This window comes from Tamandua tetradactyla, chromosome 2, assembly GCF_023851605.1.
Source record: "Tamandua tetradactyla isolate mTamTet1 chromosome 2, mTamTet1.pri, whole genome shotgun sequence".
In the NCBI taxonomy this organism is placed as follows: domain Eukaryota; kingdom Metazoa; phylum Chordata; class Mammalia; order Pilosa; family Myrmecophagidae; genus Tamandua; species Tamandua tetradactyla.
Window position 1 is genome coordinate 182,939,662 of NC_135328.1, and position 19,879 is coordinate 182,959,540.

A 19,879-nucleotide genomic window follows, 5' to 3' on the forward strand; every position below is an offset into this window, starting at 1 on the left:
CATTTTCATTGGCGTAAGGGAAATGCAGATCAAAACTACAATGAGATACCACCTCACACCCATAAGAATGGCTACTTTAAACAAACGGGAAACTATAAATGTTGGAGAGGATGTGGAGAAACTGGGACACTTATGCAGTGCTGGTGGGAATGTACAATGGTGCGGCCGCTATGGAAGACTGGTGGTTCCTTAGGAAACTAAATATCAAGCTGCTCTATGACCCAGCAATAGCACTACTTGGTATATACCCAGAAGAGCTGAAAACAACTATACAAACTGACATTTGCACACCAATGTTCATAGCAGCATTATTCACAATCGCCAAAAGATGGAAACAAATCAAATACCCATCAACAGATGAGTGGATCAACAAAATGTGGTATATACATACGATGGAATATTATGCAGCAGTAAGACAAAAGGACACCCTGAAGCAAATGATAAGATGGATGAGCCTTGAGGACATAATGCTGAGTGAAATTAGGCAGACACAAAAGGGTAGATACTGTATGATTTCACTTTTATGACCAGCATAAATGTATAATCAGAGGCTTTATAATACAGAATATAGGGGACTTAGAGATACATAGAAACTAGAGAAGGGTGAACAATTAGCTAATAAGGTTGAACTCTAGTGTAAGGGAATAGATGGGAGTGAAGGTGATTCTCTAGTGGGTCTAGAAGTAATAGTACCATATTGAAGGTGAATGTGATTGAAAGGCCTTGATAGACTTACGTGTCCCACTGACTCACATTAGAAATATGAATTAGTTCTCATAAGAATTACTTCAAAGATATGATTCTTGTATAAAGAGTGTTTAAATCCAGCATGCAGTTGAAAAACTGCTATAGCATGCTATGAGCTATGTTCAAAAGGAAACCATCAATACTACCACAGCAACAGCAGAGGTAAATAATGGGGTGAGGGACAAGAGTTAGGAGGTTTAGATTTCCTAATTGGTGAGGGTGTATTTATTGGTTTTCTTTCTCTTGGGAACAATGAAATTATCCAAAATTGAGAATGTTGACGGGCTGTGGACTTTGGGCCCTCTACATGATACCTGATGAATGCAGGTGGCGGAAGGATGCACTGATGGAGAAGTAGATTGGCAAATGATGATATATACTTATGAGCGAAGGTTGTGCTCCTACAAAAAGGAACAAAGTCATGAGGCATGCTGCAACATGAATGAAGATGTGGAACATTTGGGGGGACAAAATAAGCCAGAAACAAAAGAACAACAATGGTATGGTTACCTTTAGAAAATGCTTATAAGAAAACAGGGGCCTAGATTGTAAACTTTTAGAGCAGACACATTAACTCTGGAGTGGTGATTAATACTTCTGGATTTTGAGAGGCTGTTTTATATATATAACCTGATATTTAGACGTAAGAATGAAGCCAACAGGTTGGGGTTAAAGTAATTCAGAACATAAAGGTTAGGAAGATAGTGTCTATATTTTAGAACCACAATTACTTTTTGAGACCAATGGAAGAAAGGTTTATTTGATCTGGAACTGAAATTTTCTGTAGTGCATAATCTAATTCAACCTATCTGTATAGTTCACATGAACAATTGAAACACAGGGAGCCCAGAATAAGAAAGAGGTCCTTTAATCCTGTATAGATTATTGTAATGCCTGGATACATCCTAGTGTATATTGAACAGATAATCAAAAGTATTGGCAAAGTCCCCTGAGGGAGGGGAGAAAGACTATGGAACTATTAAACCTTACCATCAGGGAATCCCCTGATACTGTGTCAAACTTTAGGGACACACAAATCAATAGGCCTTGCCCTCGATCATGAGGCTTACTCTTTTGGAGTTTATGTAGGTAGCGGAGAAGCTTAGACTATTGGCATGCCTAAGAGTTACTTCTAGAGGACTTCTTTTGTTGCTGAGATGTGGCCTCAGTCTCTCTAAGCCCAACTCTGCAAGTGAAATCATTGCCTTTCCCCTTATGTGGGACTTGACATCCAGAGGTGAAAGTCTCCCTTGCAGTGTGGGAGATGACTCCCAGGAATGAATCCAGACCTGGCACCATGGGATCAACAATTCCATCCTGACCAAAATGGGGAAGAGAAGTATAATTAATAAAGTATCAGTGACAGAGAGAGTTCAAGTAGAGTCGAGAGGCTACTCTGGAGGTTGCTCTTATGCAAGCTTCAGGTAGACCTTGCTACCTATCATAACCTGCCAACCTCCAAACAGGACCATTCCAGCCCATCCTAAAGAACCCCTAGGACAATATATAAGATTCCACAAGGGTTTCATGCATTAGAGTAACTTTCCAGAAACCTACAACCTCCAGATGGGTCCCTGGTCCAGATAAGTCCTGAAACCTAGCCCAGCTTCTCCAGAACATCAGATAGTTCCATCTCCCTACCTCATATTAGTGGCAGACCCTTCCAATATAAAAAATTTAGAATTGCCATAGCCCAAACAACCCTAAAAAGAGGTATGGAAAGATCAAAGGTGATGGTGGAGTTATACATAGAAGATAGGATTTAACAAATGAATATGAAAGCTGAGTCATTAAATTGATATCTCTTTTAGTCTCCAGTATTTTAGAGCAGCTAGAAGTAAAAACCCAAAATTGTGAAACTGTAACCCATGTCAAAGTATGAAATATGTTCTACAACTAATTGTGGTGCTGTGCTTTGAAATTTATAGCTTTTTTGTATATATGTTATTTTTCTCAAAAAAGAAAGGAAAAAAGTCAGTTGTGATGATAAAAAAGTATTTAAGCCCTCTAGCCTCCTATATTCTGGAGCAGTAAGAAAAATATGAGAGGATCATATGGTAGCTCATGACAAACTCTGAGATCTGTCTTGTAACCACTTGTTGAAGAGTGCTTTGAAAACTATTGCTTTTTTAATTCTTTGCTTTGTTTATATGTTATACTATGCAATAAAAAAGTTAAAAAAATAACATGCCACTATGAAAATCATGTAATTAGAGGACAAGAAAGAATTCTCAGAAATTAAAAATAAGATTATTTGCATAAAATAATATAGTAAAAATTCTGAATGCCAGAAATGACACTGATAAATTCCACATGTGTAAACAGGATGACTAAGTTGAGGACATCTTGCAAACTCTAGTACTATATGGTACTATTACCAGGATGGTAAGTATAAGAGATATGTAAAAAGACAATAGAGATAGTTTGAGAAGGTTCAATATATTTATAATAGATATAAAAGAAACATTCAAAGAAGTAACAGAATAAAGTTTCTCTGAGCTAAAGCATGAATCAAACTCTTCATTTATAAGGGCCCTACTCAGTGCCAAGAAGGACAAAAGAGGAGTGTCAAACCTAGACACATTCTGATGAAATGTCAACAGTCTAGGAATAAAATCTCTCAAGAAGAGAAAAAATAAGATTATTTACAAAGAAATGAGAAATGTATTTGCATATTACTTCTCATTATCAACAAAGGTTGCTAGTAAACAAGAGAACAATGTTGTCTTAGTGTCTCATGTTGCTATGACAAATACCACATGATGGGTTTCTTAAACCATGGGCATCTATTATCTCAGAGTTTTAGAGGGGTGAGTAGCATTCTGGTGCTGGCTTGCTGGCAATCCTTAGGCTTCTTTGGTTTTCCCATCACCTGTCGGTGCTCTCTCCTTTCAATTCTGGGTTCCTGCTGACTTCTTGCTTCTAGCACCTCCCTCTGGCTTTCTCTTTATAAGGCCACCAGTAATCTGGATTAAGACCTGCCTTCTACCAATTGGGACATACCTTAACTAAAAACAACTCTTCAAGAGGCTCCCTTTACAATGGGTTCACATCCACAGGTATGTGGATTAAGATGAAGAACATGTCTCAATTGGGATATATAATAAAATTTACCACAAATGCTTTCAAAATTCTGAGGGAAAGTGTGTTAGTCATGGTTCTCTAGAGATATAGAATCAACAGGAGAGATCTGTAAGTATGAGATGTATAAAGATGTCTTATGCAACCATGGGAATGGAAGAGTCCAGAATCTGTAGGGCAGGCTGTGAAGCTGGGGGCTCTAATAAAGGGTCTGGACAAACTTTACAGAAAGGCTCACTGGCTAATGAAGCAGTGAAAGAGTCTCTCTTCTTCCTTAAAGGTCTTCAACTGATTGGGTTAAATACTATACATAAACAATATAACTTATGTCATGTGATAAGAGGAAAACAAGATAATTGCTTATGTACCAATGCAAACATACTCATGACAAAACAGGAAGGAAATATTCATACAATCACAGTCCTCGTTTCTATAACTGGTCATATGGTCGTTCATATTTATCACTACCTTCCTTTACTACCCATTCCATGTTCCCTTTACTCTCAGCAAGCACTTCAGCTGGTCATGGTTCTTTGCCAGGTGGGGTGACCCAAACCTTCATTCTTGAAGTTTCTGGGCCATTGGTAGTCCTGCCTGGATCGAGTTGTTGCAGGTTTCCATTGACTTTAATCACAGGGGATGGTAGCACTAAGAGATGCCCCAGGGGATCTTCTGTGTTCCAGGAAAACTCTTCTTTACTTCCATTGTGTATTTGCAGTCCTATTTCTTCTTGATAGTCAGGATCAATCTTCCCAGGAAGAACAGTAATTCCCTTCCATGCTTGTTGATTTAGTGGCACGAGAAGCCCAAAGTGGCCAGGTAGCAGTTTTAACTTCCAGTTCAGTGGAATCATTGTTGTGTCTCTTGGAGGGAGCACTCCTCCTTTTGGAACCAAGACCTGTAGACCAGCAGAGCTTAAGGTTTCAGGACAGGAAGTAAAAATTTTCTTAGTGTATACTACGGTTGATAGTGAGTGGTGCCACTCCCATTTGCACCCTTTGATTACTGGACCTGTGAATCCTGGCTATCAGAGAAATAGCACCATAGAGTGGACACTGATTCAGAACATACACAGCCTCCTGGAGAACATTGCCCCAGCCCTGCAAAATATTACCACCTAGATGGCACCATAATTGGGTCTTCTAAAGGCCATTCCACCATTCTATCAACCCAGCTGCCTCTGGATGGGAAACATGGTAAGACCACAGAATTCCATGAGTATGTACCCATTCCCGCACTTCATTTTCTGTGAAATGAGTTCCTTGATCAGAAGCAATGCTATGTGGAATACCATGATGGTGGATAAGGCATTCTGTAAGTCCATGTATAGTAGTTTTTGCAGAAGTAGTGCATGCAGGGAATGCAAACCCATATCTAGAGTATTTGTCTATTCCAGTTAGAACAGATCACTGTTCCTTCTATGACAGAAGTGGTCCAGTGTAATCAACCTGCCACCAGGTAGCAGGCTCATCATTTCGGGAAATGGTGTAATACCAGGGACTGTGGGTGGGTCTCAGCTACTGGCAGATTGGACACTCAGCAGTGGCTGTAGCCAGGACGGCCTTGGCGAGTGGAAGTCCATGTTGCTGAGCCCGTGCATAACCTCCATCCCTACAACCATGGCCACTTTGGTTATGAGCCCATTGGGCAATGGCAGGAGTGGCCGAGGAAAGAGGATGACCTGTATTCATAGGATGGGTCATCTTATCCACTTAATTATTAAAACCTGCCTTAGCTGAAGTCACCCTCTGGTGAGCATTCACGTGGGACACAAATATCCTAAAGTTCTTTGCCCACTCGGAAAGGTCTATCCACATATCTTTTCCCCAGACCTCTTTGTCATCAATTTTCCAATCATGCTCATTCCAAGTCCCTGACCCTCCAGCCAAATCATTAGCAACAACAGCCCATGAGTCAATATGCAAATGCACCTCTGGCCAGTTCTCCTTCAAAGCAAAATGAACAACCAGGTGCACTGCTTGAAGTTTTGCTCACTGGAGGGATTTCCACTCACCACTGTCCTTTAAGCATATCCCAGAATGGGTTTGTGATGCTGCAGCTGTCCACTTCTGGGTGGTCCCTGCATATGGTACAGAACCATCTGTAAACCAGGCCTGAGTTTTCCTCAGTCAGCTGACTGTAAGGAACCCCCAAGAGGTCCTAGCTCTGGTCTGGGAAAGAGAAGGTAATGTGGCAGGCCCGGGCGCCATGGGCATTTGGGCCACTTCCTCATGTAACTTACTTGTGCCTTCAGGACTTGCTCGAGCCCTATCTCTAATATACCATTTTCATTTTATGGTGGAGTGGTGCTATGCACACCCAACTTTATGGCTTGGTGGGTCAAACAGCACCCAGCTTATGAGAGGCAACTCAGGTCTTAGTGGCCCATGGTTAAACATTCAGTCTCTACTAAGGCCCAGTAGCAGGCTAAAAGCTGTTACTCAAAAGGAGAACAGTCATCTGCAGTGGATGGTAAGACTTTGCTCCCAAATCCTAAGGGTCTGCATTGTGATTCTCCTGTAGGGACCTGCCAAAGGTTCCAGAGAGCAGCCCTATTTGCCCCTGACACTTCCAGCACCATTGGATCTGCTGGATCATATGGCCCAAGTGGCAGAGCAGCTTGTATAGCAGCCTGGACCTGTTGTAGAACCTCCTCTTGTTCCGGTCCCCACTCAAAACCAGTAGCTTTTCTGGGAGAAAAACCTATATAAAACCAGTTGCTAATATGAGCGGTATGAGGGTGGGGAGAGATGGGTGTGGTGAAAGCAGTAGTGTCTGCTCTCTCAGCCATATGATCAATTAAATGTGAAAGTAAAATTAACACATTTTCAGAATTCAAGGACTCAGGAAGGTTACTTCCTATTTAGCCTTCTCCCCAAATTAAAATTAAATAAAAATTACTGAAGGATGTTTTTCAGCCAAACAATAAATGATCAAGAAATGAAAATATTGGACCCCAGAGACCAAGCTAATAGTATAGTTGGGCAAAGAAAAGAAATCCCAGTATAACAGCTGTGGAGCTGACTGGCAATTAGTCAGAATTAGAAATCAAGAATGTCTTTAAGAAGATAGTGGATTCCATTACACAAACTGTGTAGTTAAGAACTTTTAAGTGTTTAACAATCTGATGCTGATATATACCTTTTCTTTTTTTCCTTAATAGAAACTCTGGGAAAAATCTAAAACATACAAGAAAGTCGTAGTCCGAATATGAAGCAAACCAATATAGACTTGGTTCTCAGAAATTGATGGAGAGAAGGGCCAAAGAGCCTATTTGCTCTTTGCTCTTGGAACATTCTTCTGCAAGTGGCACAGACTTCATATCAGAGAATCAATTTCCTTCTTTAGGGTCTGATTCTAATTCATTCTGTACTCTTAATGATAATATTTTCAATGCAATTTACTAGTTTTCAATTTTTTAGAATTGATTTAAATACAAAGCATGGGAAGCAATTATAATTATATAATAGGATATAAGATTATCAACTTTGGCCATGTTTGGAGTGAAGGAAGCAAAGTGGAGGAAAAAATGGGTGAGTCTTCCATAGTGGGAGTTAACAACTGATGCTTATAATGAAGAAATGAAGAAATAGAAATGTAAGCATGTTAGTTATGGAGGAACCTCTGGAAGAACTAAAGGCTGCCACCTTGCTGCTACCTTCTGCCTGCTCCCCTGTAGCCTCCCGGCCCTCTACTCTGATTAGAACCATCCCCATCACTCAGATGTTGCTTCCTCTGCAGAATCCTCATTTCTAAGGAAACTCGACCTGGGTACAAGGGTGATGTTTTAGAGGTGTTAAAGTCAATATTACCCTCAAAAGTCCCTTAAATTTCCCATCAAAAGGAGTATACACTATTTTATCTGCAGTGCTGAAAACTTTGCTATCTCTCAATAAAGATAGCTTTATAAACTCAATTGCTGCTCTTTGGCTAGACACTAGATGAAATACTTGGCTTGTGGATACAGGCCATGTTCTACCAAAAAAAAAGTGTTTCAATTCCCAGAATCCTGCCCTAAGTGGTGAAATGCTTGTACTTGGAGAGAACTGCTGTAACTGAGCCTGGTGAAGACAGCAGCAGATTCACATACTCTGCCTCATGATTAAATTGAGGGCATGTGCATTTTGGAATGGTGCAATTGAGCATACGTGAAAAATCTCCCTCCCTCTCTCTCTTGCTCTCTCTGTCTTGGTGGAGACCATTCCAGGTACTCTATGGACAAAACAAACTGCTATCAATGTAATTTGCTTTCTAGTTGGGAGAGAAATACAGAAAACTATGTATTATTATAAGTAAATTATATAGTGTTTTAGAAGGAGATGAAAACTTTGGGAAAAATAGAGCAGTAGTAAGGGGAGTGAGGGGTTCAGGGTAGACCTCACTGAGAAGGTGGCATTTGAGCTAAGTCCTGTACAGGGTGGGGTACTGGACAGTGAATGGCCTGGGCAAAGGCCCTTGAGGTGGGCATGTTAGAACAAAGAGAAGGCCCATTGGAGTTTTCAGTTCCTCTCTGAAACAGATACTGATAGTTCAAAGTAAAGGCTCTAGAATATGGAACAAACATGCCTGCAGAGAAGTCTAATATTTGAAACAAATGCAGATGAGACACCATTGCAGTGTATCAGAATCACCTGAAGGACTTTTTAAACAAGAGGTGTCTGGACCTCACCCCTGTAGTTTCTGATTCAGTGGGTCTGGGCAGGGTCCTAAGAATTTGTATTTTTAACAGTTACCAGGTGGTACTGCTGCTGTTGTTTTAAGGCTTTGTGAATCACTATACTATAGACAATGGGATTTCTCTAATAGTGACTTCTGAAGGGTTTTTAAAATTTAATTTACTGACAACTTGTTTAGGCACATACTTTTTACATAAATAACTCATATTCCTTAATAGTGCATATAATCAAATGTTGGGGAGCTTAAGGGGTCATCCCTCCAGCCCTTTGTTTTTCAGGCACTGTAGCCCATTTTTACTAATGAGGCAACTGAGACCCCTTGTTGAAGTTGCCCAGATTACATATTTAGTTTTTTTCCTGAAAGATGTTGATAAGCAACAGTAATGAAAATAAAGCTTTTCCTTTTTTTCTGGACCTGTTGGACATGCAAATCTACTTAAATCCTGTTTTTTATTTGAAGGAGGCAGATTTTGGTTTTAACAAGGAAATTGGAACTCTTGAGCCCCCCCTTCCCCCCTCCCCCCACACACATTATTTCCTTGCTACATTTATAGGTCTGGAAGGCCTTATGGACTCAGCCTGCTTTAAACTTTTGTGCTCCTGATTTCTTAACTCTTTTATTTGTTTCATTGGTTTGTTTTCCTCTTTCCCTATGCCCTGAACTTCTCCATCACCCATTTGCTCTACTCTTCTGAGAAGGAGGACTTGCTGGGAGAGGTGACATAAAGGCCTGCCTCCTTCCTTGCCTTTCTCAGCAGTGGCAGTGTGGAGGGGTGACCCACCATGTGAGATGACTTGGCACGCCACCCGGGTGTAGTACATAACCTGAGACATTTGCGTTGATTTTGTTCCTTTTTTTGGTGGCAAGATTCACGAGACAAAAAATTACACATTTAGCAGCAGCTTAGTTTAAGTAAACTCTCAAGCTGGCATCTCACGTAAACATATATCTGAGGTTTTTTTTCCCTGTATTGCACTCTCAAGATGATGAGAGTAACATATTTTTTGCTCTAAAAAGTCATTTCCCTTGAATTTCTCCCTTTACCTCCCTGTGCCTTAGTTTCTTTGTCAGCAAAATGGGAAATGTGATCCTTCTCTGTGAAGGAGCCCTTTGGAGGTTCTTGGATTCAATGGCCTGGTTCTCTGCCAATCCGGCAGCCTTTTGGGAGGGGCAACGTTTTAGGATCTGTGCCAGGAAGGAGTGCTTGAAGGACTGGTTTTCCAAAGCAGTTTATCTTTCCTTGCCACTGCCCTCTTTTCTAGCTTGATTGGCATTAGATTGTGTGTGTATACGAGGAAACCTTTGCGGAATCGAAGATAAGGTCCTTTGCAAAGGGACCCAGGAAACAGGATTCGTTTATAGTATGGGTTTTTTTTTTTCTTGATATGATGCTATTTTTCAGAAACCAACTTTTAAATTTTAATGTCTATATACGTCCCTAATATTTTTTAAAAATTAAATTAAATTTTAGTAGTTAGAAAATAAAACCAATAAAACATCTGTGGAAGGCAACACTGAATGATGCTATAAAATTTTGCAATTTCATATTAGGATTTGAATAAGGGTCTTTCTCATCCTCACTGCCTCCCCAGCCTGGGTAGGCAAAATGCCAGAAGCCTTTGTCCTCTGGACCTTGCCCAGGTGAAAGGGGAACACCTATCGCTGCTTAGTGTGCTCAACCTGCTGTATGCTCTCTGGGCAGGTGAGTGGGGGAACCTAGAGCCAGGATGACGTCTGGGCTGCAGACCTGTATGTAGGACAGTGGCAACTGCCTTGCTCCTCTTAAAACCCTTGGGGTAGGCAGGCCACGGTGGCTCAGCAGGTAGAGTTCTGGCCTGCCATGCCGGAGACCCGGGTTTGATTTCCGGTGCCTGCCCGTTGCACAAACAACAACAACAGTCACAAAAAACCCTTAGGGTCTCTCTGGCCAGTACATACAGGTGGTTCATGGATCTGGAGCCCCCTAAACCATAGTAGACCCACTGACTCAGCGGCCAGTGATAGTGGTACATTAGAATCACTTGGTGTTCAGGCTCCATCCCTGAAGATGCTGGCTTAGTTGAATGGGGCCTGGACACCTATTTTTAAAAGTGCTCCAGGTGATTCTAAAATATAGCCAGGGATGAGAATCACTGCTTTAGGCGCACAGTGCTTAACGGGGAAACCTGCTTGTCTCTGAGTCTGCTTGTGCAGATTACCTCTCAGGGCCAATCTTAATCTTTCCTGGCACTTGGGTAGGTAGAGGGATTTTTCCTGCAAGTGAGGCTGTCACGTGGGCAGATGAGTGAAACTTCCTGACCTGGTGCCATTTGTCACTTCTTCGTGGCTGACACAGCCCGCAGGAGCCTAGGCCTATGAGAAACTGGGGCAGATGTTGAGGCCCCTCTCATACCTTGGCTCCGGGGCCGTCTGGGTCTGTCTCACTGAAGTTCTGTTCTGAAGGTGTCTGTTGACAGGAGCTGCAGTGGGTGGTGGGGAGGAGGCCATTTGGCCCTGTCTTGGCCTGAGGTTCTCTGCGTCAACAGACCGTGCTCAGACAGTTGCTGATTGTCACATTGTGTTTCTGATGCTTTTCTTTCTCTCCGTCCCTCCCTCTCTTCCTTCCTTCATAGACCTACTGTTTCTAAAGAGGACTGGCAGTCAACCAGAAAAGTGTGAGTTGAAAGCATGTTTAAACAGGGAGGACACCATTTGCCATTTGGCTATTTCAGTGCTTATGTGCACAGGCACATAATCAGAATGGATACAGGCCACGGTGCTGGAGCAGGGTCTTGGAGGACGCTCTTAGAGGCCAGGGTTACCCCTCTAGTTGATGGATGCTGGGGAAGTTCTGGGGGTCTTGGGATAGGACTCAGGGAAGCTGGGGGCAATGGCAGAATGCTGAAGAGACTTAAGTAATGACTATTTACCAACCACTACAAAAATATTTCAATATTTTACCAACTAGTATGGCCATATGGGTGTATATCATCCAGATATCAGCTCTGCTCGTAAACGATGCTAAAAATTCTGAGTTAACCTTGGCTAACGTGTGGGACAAGTCAGGGCTAGGTGGAAAGCATAGTGAAGGAATGGCTGTGTCTGTCCTGGCATTGCTATGTCTTCAGTGCCTGGCACATAATAGGTGCTCAATAAACACTTGATCAGTGAATCTCTCTTTCAGCCCTTGTAACTCTCCTAAGAACAGATGGCCACAGATGCTGCGAAACTGAACAAACACTTATTGAGCATGATGATGTGCCAGACACTGCACTGGAAGTTGTATAGAAAGATTATTCCCAGATACCAGGCTGCCTCGTGGGCCCAGCATCTGCGGGAAAGGAGAGGATATATTCATACCAGTAGATTATGGTGAGTCTTTAACCTGGGAAGTTTTTTCCATGAGCCAGATTGCTCATATCCTCTCTAGACAACGTGTTCGGGCTCCCTAGAGAGTGTTGGGCCTACACTGATGGGTTCCTGTTTCTGAGCTGACAGTTCAGTGTCTAGATTATTTTATGACATCTGCTTGTTTATTCTGTTAAGATTACTTTGTTTCGATGTGGTGTTCATTGCTATCACTTTTTTTTTCTGTTCCCTTGCTCACCATACCTTATGATTTATCTTGACTTGAGGCACAGAGTTTCTGACCTTGGGGTTAAGAGCACAGACTCTGAAATGAGACTGAGAGTTCAAATCCAGCTTTATCTGTGGGTGTGGTCTCTCTGTGCTTTGGCTTCCTCTTCTACAAAGTGGAAATAATAATAGGTCCTACCTTGTGGGGTTCTTGCAAGAACTGCCATATGTAAAGCACTTAGAATAGTGCCCAACAGACACATCCTAAGTGCCTTATGTAAGCTTGCTCTACTTATGATCTAATTAAAATGACCAGATGTCAAAAATGCTAACATAAAACACAAGAGCTGAACCAGGTGACTCTTATAATTGGGGTGGGGGTGGGGAGCAATTGGATCCTTTGGTTCTCTATTTTAGAATTCAGTGACAGCTTTTCCTTTTGAATGGGTGAAAACCTTTAGCTGTTTGGAGGGTCTTTTAGTGTACAAGCCAGCTGGAACTTATCTTTAGTGTGCCACTGTCTTAGTTTGCCAGGGCTGCTGCAACAAAGTTCCACAGACCAGTGAGCTTAAACAGCAGGAATTTATTGTCTCAGAGTTTTGGAGGCTAGCAGTCTGCAACCAAGGTGTCAGGAGAAGCATGCTTTCTCTGAAGTCTGTAGGGTGCTGGTGGTGGCTTGGTGGCAATCTGGAACTCAATCTCTGCCTCCATCTCTCTCCATGTGTGTCTCCGACGTCTCTTACTACTCTGTCCAAATGTCCTCTGCTTATAAGGACTCTAGTCATATTGGATTAGGGCCCACCCTGATTCAGTTTGGTCTCATCTTAACTAATGGGATCTTTGAAGGTCCTAGTTACAAATGAGTTCACATTCACAGGACTGCAGGTTAGGGCTTGACCATGTCTTTGTGGGAGACATGATTCAATCCATAACAACTGCTCATCGTCATATATTGCAGGAGAACTGTCGTCCACCTGCAGTCCTTCCTGGGTGACTGTGGGGTTATGATGAGTATCCCTACTGTGGAGATGGAAGAATTCCTTCAGATTGCTGGAAGGTAACCTGTCATAGTTATGGCCATCCCATCCTCTTCCTCCTCTTCCTTTGGGAAGCTGCTCCCCGACCTCATGTGATCCTGAGGTGGTGGTGGTGGGGCTGTCCCTTAAGGTGTCTTGTACCTCCTCCTGCCCTCACAAGTGGACATGTGCCCTAGGCTGGGCCAACCATAGTACTGCATCGCTCCAGCCACCGTGATTGATTTAGGGATGGACATTTGCCCAATCTGGTCTACAGTGATGCCTCCCTGGGGCTCTTCTACTAGATCTAATGGGGAAAACTGTCCTCCTTGTTTATATTAGCAAATTTAAGGATACTGGCATGGGGCTGCCAGAAGCTGTCTCTTCTGTGATAGCCTGTTTATAGCAGGAAAGAATGAGAAGCGGATACAGCAGAGTAGAGAAAGAGAGACAGATAGACAGAGATATGAGCATATCATTTGAGCACCTAGATCCAGCCTTACCTGAACCATCTCTGCACTAAACTTCTCAACTTAGTCCATAAATTCCACCCTCCCCTCCTTTTTTTTTCTTGAGCTAGTTTGTGTTGGGTTTCTCTCAACTAAGGTTGAAATAATTCTGATTAGTATAGTCTGGAAACGTTTTATGATGCTAGATTTTCTGGAATGCCCTGTTATGGCCATATAAGAAAAAGTTGAAAAATAATTGGTCAATTTGCTGCCTGCTTGATTCTCTTGATGATTGAAGAATGGATTACTGAGGCACTTCTGTGACTTGATCACTGTACCCTCTTCACTGGTGTTCACAACTCTATGTCTTTTCTTGATTTCCTTCTTTGGAATGTCGTTCTCTCTGACTTTTGGCTTCTTGATAGCTTATTCATCATTTAAAGTTCCACTTAAGTGTTTCTCTTCAAAGCCATTTTAACCTGCTATTCAGATTCTTTCTATTCCTTCTCTGGGTTCCCAGCACTTTAATTTTTCTCTATCACAACCTGCACTCTGTTATAATTAATTGCTCATCTGACCCATTTAGCCTCTGGAACTACCTTGGCTGTGAGAGCTAACTGGTACAGGCTTGAATGCTCTTCAGTGTGAGGTGCAAACCCAAACTTCTGCAGATTAGGATCCTGGGATGTGAGGATGGGGAAGGTGTTTATTAAAAATTCACTGGTATTTCCCTCTATCACTTTTATGATTTCATTTTTACGTTTACAGCTTTGCTCCAATGCTAATCACTTTTGGTTTAAGGAATGAGAATCGGGATATAATTTGGAAGTTTTAAAATAAATTGATTTGGAGGGTTTTGCCTTTTTCTTTGGTTTGTTTATATTTTCTAAATTTTCTACAATGAACATGTGTTCCTTTTGTAATTAGAAAAAGTATTACAAAGAATTAAAATGATTCCATATTATATAGATCAAAATAAGGGTGATAAAATTACATGAGAGAAGTACTAATGACAGCTTATTTACTAATAATCTTCCCATAATTAGAAAAGACATAAGCAAGCCATTTATTAACCAATGCTTGATTATTTCGAGTTATTTCAAATGGTCAGTTTTAAGATGGTCAGATTTCAAATAAGGATTTGTGATCTATTTTCAACAACTGACTTTGGCATACAACACTATCTAATATGGCTCTTAATTGTGTATTTGACATAACCAAACCATACACAAATTACTTATTCACAGGACGTTAAATATCTGCTAGGTGGTATACAAATATTCGTTTAAGATTTAAGGCAAAGAAATCTGTCTGAAATTCTCAATATTCTCCAAAAATATTACAAAATTTAGGAAAAAACTATGACATCATGAGGGTGTATAGCTTGCTCAACTTTGCCCCTTCATTCAATAAAATTTGCCAAATATCCAGGGCCAGAGGGAGAGGGAAACCAATAGTGATTATCACTTTAACTGAGAAAAATTCAATGTTCTTTCTCCTGAATACAATAGTGAGGCAAAATTATTTAAAACAATACTTAATTTAGAGAAAATCAAGATATAATACAGACTTTTTTCTTTTGGCATGAAATGTGAACTCAACGTATTCCATTGCTCATTTTTGTAATATTTTGACTTCCCTTTTAAAATTAATCTTATATTTATCCCCTTGTTAAGACAGGCTCTAAACACTCTAAGGGGCATTTTATTCATTGACGTTAAGCCAGGGTACCTCAGGATATTTTACAAACACATCCATTTAAATTGCTAACTTCTCCTGTTTTGAAAATTTACTAAACTGATATAACAGGTAGCTCAATTTAGTTTCTATATAGAGAGCAATCGTTAAGCACAGTTTGATATTTAACACTGCAGCTTAACCATAAAAATGCAACTTATGCTAATATGTTCTATTCAGGGCTGTTTCCAACAAAGCCTACAATTTAGCCACTTGGAGTACTCACAACCACTATTTACTAATAATGCTTGATTTCAAGAGAAAAAAACATTTCTTCAATTCAAACAGCATGAGAAACTCGTATTTTGAGGGAAGTTAATCATTTGGTGATTCTTTAATCCTTATGCTAAAAGTTGGATGTAATTTTCGCATCTCGTTTGCTTTCTTTCTTCTTGTTATATTATGTTTTGGATCCTCACAGAATTAAAACAAGTACAGGGTGTTGGCAGTTTATGGAAGGAATGCATTCCTAAAAAACTTACATAATCTACAACTTGCACAATTCAAGTCTAATTTTCACTGAAGAATAAACAGTAAGTGGGATCTGCATGATTTCAACTGTGACTAAAGAGATTCATTAATCTTTGGCCTTCTCTCACATATCCGTGGACTTATTAGACTGGCTGATTCAAGAATGGGAGTGGAATGGCTCCCTGAATACATGATATGGAAGTAGCCACAGCAGGAAAGGTTTTGCGGCAGTTTTAAAAGGTGGATGCAAATTCTTTGGCACTCTTTCCCTAGGATCCTTTTGTTGGCACCCTGCGGTTGGGATACTCACTCGATCAAAGCTGCATCAGTGAGGGTGATTCTGGCAGCAAGCAATAGACACCATGGCTATCAGTGGCTGAAAGAGATGTTTACCGCTTACATGAAGCCAAGAGAGAGGCAGCCACGAGAGGGTGGGTATAGTGGCCTAACAAGACCGCCATCCTTCTGCTCTGCTATCTTTAGCATGTTGACTTTGTGCCTAGGCTTGTCCACTCATGGTCATAATCTCAGAAGGACACGGTTAGAGAAAGACATGCAGCCATTTTAAATTTATAACTACTAACTTCAGGTGGACATTTGGTGTTGTCACTTGCATGACATTTAGCCATCTATTAACCATCTCATTCATTCAGTCACTTGGCAAATGTTGGTGGAGCTCCTACATATGCAGGGTGACTGTTTCTCACTTTCTTCTTGTCCTCACTCTCAGATGATGACCTTGTTTCCTACTTTTCAAGAACATAAAAATAATCAAAAGAAGAGAGCTTCTCATGCCAGCACCACCATGTTGCACAGGCATCTGAACCCATACCTGCTGCATATTGCATGCTAGGTCACAGTCCAATTACATGCTAGGTCACAGTCCCTTTAGCCTACTCAAGAACTTGTTCCTGCACTTGTATCCTTACTGAATCATCAGTTTCTTCTTTTCTACTGGATTATTCTTCTCAACATACATTGCTGTTACTGCTCCCATATTATTTCCTCTCAGGCTCTCATTTAGCCTACTTCCATCCTTTTGCACAGGGCAAAGTACTTGGCACCTTAATGAAAATATTATTTTAGTAAATATATGCCTTATGTATTTTTCTTCATCTTTTTACTTTCTGACTTTCTATATCCTTATATTTTAGATGAGTCTTTTGCAAATGGTGTACAGATGGATTTTCTTTAATATTCAATCTGACAATCTGACTTTTAACTGGAACATTTAGTTCATTCATATTTAATGTAATCTCTGATCTATTTGGGTTTAAATCTCTTATTTTGGCTTACTGTTTATCCTGCCTATTCTATGTTTTGTTTTCTTTCCTTTCTTACTTCTCTTTTGGTTATTTCATCTCATTCAGTTTTTTCCCTTTACTGATTCTGAATTTATGCCTTCTATTTATACTCTTTTAGTGATCACCCTAGAGTTATAACATGGATTTTACACTCATCAAAATCTAAAATTAATACTCTCCTCCTTCTCCTGGATGATACAATGACGCTTTGTATTTTAACTCTATTTACCTCCCTCCTGATTCCATGTATGTCATGCATTTTATTTTTATCTTCTAAAAAAGTACACAGGCATTTTTGTCATTGTTTTGAACAAACAGTCTTAATTTAATTTTACTCACATATTTGCTATGTTCTCTGCTTTTTATTCTTTTTTGTATGGCAGATCCTTCATCTGGGATCATCTTTCTTACTCCTGAAGAGCATCTGTTCTAGTTTGCTAGCTGCTAGAATGCGATAGACCAAAAACGGAATGGCTTTTAAAAGGTGGAATTTAATAAAATGCTAGTTTACAGTTCTAAAGTTGTAAAATGTCCACATTAAAGCAAGTTTATAACAATGTCCAAATTAAGTCACCAACAAGAGGTTACCTTCACTCAAAAAAGGCCAATGAGGGTGGGCCACGGTGGCTCAGCAAGCAAAGATGCTTGCCTGCCATGCCAGAGGACCCAGGTTCGATTCCCTGTGCCTGCCCATGTAAAAAAAAAAAAAAAAGACTAATGACATTCAGGGTTTCTCTCTCAATTGGAAAGGCACATGGTAAACATGGTGACATCTGCTAGCTTTCTCTCCAGGCTTCCTGTTTCATGAAGCTCCCCCAGGGGTGTTTTCCTTCTTCATTTCCAAAGGTCTCTGACTGCCTGGCTCTCCCCATGGCTCTCATCATCCTGAAACTTTCTCCAAAATGCTTCCTCTTTTAAAAGATTCCAGTGAACTAATCAAGACCCACCTGGAATTGGGTGGAGTCACATCTCCATGGAGATAACCTAATCAAAATATTCCAACCTACATTATTGAATAGGGATTAAAAGAAACAGTTGCTTCCACAAAATGGATTAGGATTAAAACATGGCTTTTCTAGGGTACGTAATCCTTTCAAATTGGCACAGCATCCTTTAGAATTTCTTTTAGTGAGTACCTGTTGGCATCAAATTATCTCAGAGTTTGATTGAAATTGGCTTGATTTTTACTCCCATTCTTGAAAGATATTTTCACTGAGCATGTAATTGTATACTGGAAATTTTTTAAATTTTGAAGTTTTCATTTCATTTCATTGTCAATGAACAGCCTTCATTGTTGCTGTTGAAAATGATAGCATTCATTCCTTTGAGGGTAATCTATCTTTCTTCTCTGGCTGCTTTTAAGATGTTGTCTTTGCCTTAATTTTATGTAATTTTACTGTGATATGTCTATGGGTGAATTTCTTTTCATTTTATTGTGCTTGGGCATTTTGAATCTGTGCAAAGTGTTTTGTGTTTTAGAAAATTCTCAGTCACTTTCCAAAACAAATGAAAATTCTCAGTTATTATTGAATAGAACTTCAATATCATGGATAGAAGCCTTACTATAATGGAAATGAATATGATAATATTTTTGATAAAATACTATTCTACATCTTGTGAAAGGAAAAACCTAAGCAGATTTCTTTGGTTTGATATAAAAATGACCTTCCAATTTTGAACATTTACCAAAGAGCTATTTATATAAGCAGGCTCTCCTCAGAGATTTTCAACATTTTACATTCTGAAGGGAACTTAGAGAGAAAGTAGTTCTCTTCCCTTGGTTTTGCTGATGAGGAAGCTGAGACACATATAGCATGACTTGAGCAGGATCACGCAGTTGGATAAGGGCTCCAGGTCTTGGCTCAGGAGACTTCCCATCCATTCAGGCTACCTCCTATTCTATAAAGACCTTAACTTTGAACCAGAGAAACTAAATTGTTGACAAATTTTACATGAAAGGTTCAGTTTTTTAAACAGACTTTGGTATTCACAGAATTGTTAGTGTCCTGATCTTCTACTGAACATTTTGCTAACATATTAGGAGGCAAATCTCCTTCCCACAGCTGCCTGGAAATGAGGCATACATCTGACACACGCATCTTCTGAGCCACTCTCCTTTCTGCTAAGTGGGACTGCGTTGGACATTCCATCCTTCTAGCTAGTGCTGATCTCCCCTCAGATCTGACAAGCAGAAGGAACTCAGCACTTCTCAGTCTTAGTAGATATGTTTATTAGATGACTCAGATTGTTTACTATGGCTTGCAAAGTTCTAGGTCATCTGGCCTCTGCCTGCTTCTTGGATCTCATCTTGGACTATTCTCATTTTGCTTACTATTATCCGTCCTTTTTTCAAACACACCACACTTTCCATACTTTATGTTCTGTCAGCCTGAAACTAACTTTCTACTATTCCCATGGCTGGCTCCTTCCCACCCTTTATATCCCAGCTTAAAAGTAGTCTCCTTGGAGGAGGCTTCCCTGCCCTCTGTCTACAGGACATCCTCCTATTGTACTCTGCCTCAGTACTTTGTTTGTTTCTTACATTGCACTTATGACAATTTAAAATTATTTATTTATTTGTTGATTCTCTCCTCTTTTACTGGAGTATGTGCCCCAAGAAGGCAGGAAATGCATCTCTTTTGTTGGTAGGCCCAGCAGAGTAGCGTGACTTGTGTGTAGAAGGCACTCAATAACCATCTATTGAATCAATGAAAATATCATTAAATGACCTCTTAGAGTTATCTCTAAACTTTCTATACTATAGCTTTTAGTGGATTTCCCTCCTAGTATATGCCTATTAGCAAAAGCAGAGCTTTCTAATGGAAGCAAATGTACTTTTCTA

The 19,879-nt window shown here is 40.4% G+C and overlaps 1 protein-coding gene across 2 annotated transcripts in view; it reads left to right on the forward strand.

The window, feature by feature from the left end:
• Positions 1–19,879, forward strand: part of HIVEP3 (HIVEP zinc finger 3) — a 553,422-nt gene that overhangs the window by 21,428 nt on the left and 512,115 nt on the right. Inside the window, exons 2-4 of one of the 2 annotated variants that reach the window (XM_077150041.1) lie at positions 11,118–11,159; positions 11,669–11,856; positions 13,019–13,117. The exons of the other annotated variant lie outside the window; for it this stretch is intronic. The gene's annotated coding sequence lies outside the window, so the exon portion shown is untranslated. The remainder of the gene's footprint in view (positions 1–11,117; positions 11,160–11,668; positions 11,857–13,018; positions 13,118–19,879) is intronic. 2 annotated transcript variants of the gene reach the window in all.